General features: G+C 39.8%; 1 pseudogene across 1 annotated transcript; it reads right to left on the bottom strand.

Annotated features, from left to right (window-relative positions):
- Positions 1-241: 241 nt before the first annotated feature.
- LOC309829400 (jupiter microtubule associated homolog 2-like) lies at positions 242-4,156 on the bottom strand (annotated as a pseudogene). The gene is made up of 2 exons: positions 4,071-4,156; positions 242-823 (listed from the first exon to the last, which is right to left on the bottom strand). The product of its transcript is annotated as a jupiter microtubule associated homolog 2-like (transcript).
- Between the last annotated feature and the right edge of the window lie 848 nt (positions 4,157-5,004).

Here is a 5,004-nt window from a genome sequence, read left to right as displayed (position 1 = left end):
GCACCGCCTCCCCGCCCACCCACCCGAGAGCTCCTCCCACACCAGGCATCACGTTTCCTCCCTTGGTTTCCGGCAGGCGAGGTCTCCGGCTTCTCCTGATGGCAGTGAAGCCGGAGCGGCAGCTGCAGGTGACCACCCAACAGACTGTCTCCCCACCCTGCACCTTCGGGCTAAAGAAACTACAACTTTGAAATCCTATCTCTCGAGTTTCCTGTCTGGCTCTGGGGGACGCAGCAGCGTCTCAGTAGAAGGAGACGCTGGACTTGCCTCCAGGCAGGTTCAGGACTTTGTTGTGGGAGCGAGGCCTCGCGCTCAGCCTGGGCTCGTGAGTGCCGATGGCGGGCGCCGGCTGCTGGGCACGGGCTGCTCCTCCCGGGCCACCGGGCGCCCCAGCTCTTGTCTGGGGGAGGCGCTGGCTGCGGCTCTAAGGTCCGGTGTGTCCTCTCCCTCACACAGGAACACGTGGTCCTTGGGTTTGTTGGGTGTGCCATGGGTGAAGCAGCAGCGACTGGGGAGTCCAAAATGTCACTGGCCTTCCCACCAGGGGGGTTCAGACGCTGTCGAGTCTGCACAGGCGTGGATTCGTCAAATATACCACTTCCTTTCCCCCCAGGGGGCTTGGTCCTTTTGGGTATGTTCTGAGGTTCTTCAGTGGGTCCCAAAATATTAGATGCCATCCTGTTAAGGCCTGCGTGGAGGTGCGGCTGCTTCTGGACGATCGCTCGGCTCTCCTCCCGGGGGCTCCATGGCCCTGGCGGCGGCCCGGCCTCCCTCGCTCTCCCGCGCCCGGAACGTGTCGCCCGCCACGCGGAGCCTCCAGCCCCTGTGGTTTTCATTTTACTTTTTATGTCCCTGATCGCAAATGATTTTGAGTGCCTTTTCATGTGCTTATCTTTTGAATATCTTGAATATTGAATATGCTTGTGCTTATCTTTTGAATATCTTGAATATTGAATTTTTGAATATCACTTGAATATCTTCTTTTGGAAATTGCCTGTTGTAATAATATATCCATTAAAAAAATTAGACCATTCATAATTTTATTGTTTATTGTAGGAGTTTTTGTATAATCTGAATATGTGTTTTTGTCATATAAATGTCATGAATATTTCTCCTTGCATTTGGTTTATCTCTTCATTTTTAAGGGAAATCTTTTCATGAGCAGAAAATTTCCAATTAATCCATTTCACTTCTGCTAAAAGTTGAGTGGTTTTGTTTTTTTGTTTTTGTCCTTACCAAGAAATCTTTGCTTACTCTAAGTTTATTAGGATATTACAGTTTGGATCCTTTTAGAAGTTTTACTGTTCTGAATTTTCAATTTAGACCTATGACTTATCTCAAATTAATCTTTGTGTATGGTTTGAAATTGGGGTCTACTTTCATATAGATATTTAGTTGTTTAATCAACATTTGTCAAAAAAAAACCCTCTTCTTTCCCAATTTATTTATCAAATGGCTAGATACGTGAGTCTGTTTCTGGACTCTATTCCGTTCATGAATCTCTCTATCTTACACCAAAATCACACTTAGTTATGTAAATTTTGAAATCAGTTCATGTAATTTCTTCAACTATTTTTTTTCAAGATATTTTCTAGGTTCTTTGCATTTCCATAAGAATTTTAGAATTTTCTCACCAATTTCTACTAGAATTCCTTTTAGGATTTTGTTCGGGATTGTGTTGAATCCATGGGGAAAATTAGAGAAGGAACATCTTAAAAATATTGAACCTTCCAATACATAAAATGGTAAATCTATCCCTTTGGGTCTTCATTAATTCCTTTGGGCAATGTATTCTATTTTTCAATATACAGGTTGTGCATATATTTCATTGGATTTAATAAAGTATTTTGGGGCTTCCCTGGTGGCGCGGTGGTTGAGAGTCCGCCTGCCGATGCAGGGGACGTGGGTTCGTGACCCGGTCCGGGAAGATCCCACATGCCGCGGAGCGGCTGGGCCCGTGAGCCATGGCCGCTGAGCCTGCACGTCCGGAGCCTGTAAAGTACTTTGAAATGTTACTCTTTTTTTTTGCGGTACACGGGCCTCACACTGCTGTGGCCTCCCCCACTGCGGAGCACAGGCTCCGGACGCACAGGTTCCGCGGCCATGGCTCATGGACCCAGCTGCCCCGCGGCACGCGGGATCTTCCCGGACCGGGGCACGAACCCGCATCCCCTGCATCGGCAGGCGAACTCTCAACCACTGCACCACCAGGGAAGCCCTGAAATGTTACTTTTAATGGTATTGTTCATTGCTAGTAGATAAAAATACAAATCATTTTTATATATTTATTTTGAATCCTGTGATCCTGATCACTTCACTTATTAATTTTAGCCATTGTTTTGTAGACTACATAGAGTTTTATACAAAATCATGGCATTTTCACATAAGGACAGTTTTACTTATTCCTAGATTTTAGGTTTTTTATTTATTTTTAAATATTTTTACTTTATTGCACTGGCTTGGACATTCAATACAGTGCTAAACAGAAGTGGTAAAAGTGAATATCTTGACCTTTTTTCCTCTCTCAGGAGAAAAGGGCTCAATATTTTATTAAGTGCAATGTCAGCATTAGACTTTTCTTAAATTCCCCTTCTTGGATTAAGGGGAAGTTTCTTTCTATTCTTAGTTTGATGTGTTGTTTTTTTAAAATCATGAATGGGTGTTGAATTTTGCCTTTTTTTTTTTTTTTTTTTTGTCCTCCTAAGAAAGTCATATGGCTTTCTCTTTTATTCTGTTAATGTATTGAGTTACATTGATTTTTGAATGAAACACTAGACTAAATTTCTGGGATAAATTACCTTTGCCATAACATATTATCCTTTTTATACATGGATTGATTGAATTCATTAATATTTTGTTATGAATTTTTGCATCTGTGTTTGTGAGAGATATTGGTCTGATTTTTTTCTTGTAATATTTCACCACAAAGTTATTCTGGTTTTATAAAATGTATTGGGAAGTCTTCTCTCTTCCACTAATTTCTGAAAGTTTGTGTGTAATAGGTATTATTTCTTCCTTAAATACTTGGTAGAATTCAACAGTGAAGCTATCTGAGTCCACGGTTCTTTGTGGGAAAAAAAATGATATTAATTTCCTTTACAGTTATCGGTATTTTGTGCTGTCTATTTTTGTGTGTGTATGTGTCTGATGAAATTGTCCATTTACCTAAGTTGTCAAATTTATTGGCATAAAGTTGTTCAAAATATTCACTTATAGTCATTTTAATGGTTACAGTGTCTCTAATGATTTTTTCCTTTTTATTCCTGCTGTCGTTGTGTTCTCCTTTCATGAAACTACGACAGGCCAACATTTTAGCTTGCAAGGAGGGAAAGCTCTCCCAGTCCTTGACAATAACCTGAACAAATTTTTCAGCAGTCCAAGATTTGACTGATTTAAAGTTAATAATGATTCATTTGTTATTTTACCAGCTTTTTTTTTCCAGCTATCTCAATCCGTTAATACTTGTACAATATTTGTAAATTCCTTGATGCAAGGTAGTCCTCAGAGCTAATATTTAAAGAAGCAAATGTGTTCATTTCATTGATAACTAAAAATTAAATACACAATACACTGGGAGGTACTTCAGTATTTCCACGTTGACATTACCTACCCCATTACTTAAAAGTAGATTTTAATTTATTGAGCTATTCAAGAATTATTGAGAGCCCTATTAAGCCAACTCTTGTGGAAGGTGCTGGAAATATAATGAGGAGTAAGACACAGTTCTTGCCCTGAAGGAGCTTACATTTGAGTATTGAGAAAGACGTGTTACCATGACTTGATGGCTTAGTCTAACAAATGATATGATAAAAGTGGGCACAAGAGACAGAGAGAGAAGACTTAACTCAGTCTTATCTAGGACAGGCTTCTAGGAGGAAGTGTCATATAAATTCAATTCTGAGGAATGAGTAAGAGCTAGCTAAGCCATTCTCAGATTCCTGTCCCTCAGAGACTGCAAAAATAAAATCTGTCTTCATTATTCACAGATTCTCTATTTGCAAATTCGCCTACTTGCTAAAATATGTTCATAACCACAAAATCAACATCATGGCATTTTTACAGTCATTCACCGCCATGTGCAGAGCAGTGAAAAATCTGAGTAGCCCAATGATTGCACCTCTTCCCAGTTAAGATCAAACAAGGCGATCTCTGCCATCTTCTATAAGGTCTACTGTAAACAAGTGTCCTTTTCATTGTCTATTTGGTGCTGCGTTTTTCGCATTTTGGTGTTTTTTTGATGGTGATTTCATTGTTTACAATGGCCCCAAGCAAAGTGCTGAAGTGCGTCTAGTGTTCCTAAGTACAAGAAGGCTGTGATGTGCCTTTTGGAGAAAATACATGTGTTAGACAAACTTCTCTCAGGCATGAATTATAGAGCTGTTGGCCACGAGTTCAATATTAATGAATCAACAGTATATATTAAACAAGTTGTTTTTAATGAGTAATACACATAAAACAAATTTATGTATCGATTGGTTGATAAAAAGTTTGTGGCCAGAGGCTTGCAGGAGCCTAAGCCTGTGGAGCAATGGTTCAGTATTCACTACTTCTGTGTTTGCAGTGACTTTATAAAATATAACTACTGTAAATAATGAGACTCAACTCTAAATGTTTTCTGTTTTAAGCACTGAGTTTTGAGATAACTGGCTATGCAGCAATAGATAACTAAAAGAACATATAAAGTCCAATGATGTAGCCTTTTTATAAGGCCTATATGATCTGACAGCTGATACACCCTTCAGGAGTGTGTCTAATGTCTAGCCAAAAATATTTTAGTACAGAATGAATGTGTACATTTGCAGGTGAACATTCATTCTTTTTTGTTGGAATTGGCATAGCTCTGTAGACTATTTGGAGCTACTGTGTTTTGAGATATTCTGAATTGTTTTCTATTTGGAAGTAACTTAATGTATCAAGAGTTGGCCACATCCAGTGCCTTCCCACTTAACTTTGTTTTCAGGATCTCTTTTAACAATGTATTGTGAACAACATACGAATATTAGA

Source organism: Grampus griseus (assembly GCF_964374135.1).
Source record: "Grampus griseus genome assembly, chromosome: 1".
In the NCBI taxonomy this organism is placed as follows: domain Eukaryota; kingdom Metazoa; phylum Chordata; class Mammalia; order Artiodactyla; family Delphinidae; genus Grampus; species Grampus griseus.
This window is presented reverse-complemented; position numbering and strand designations above follow the sequence as displayed.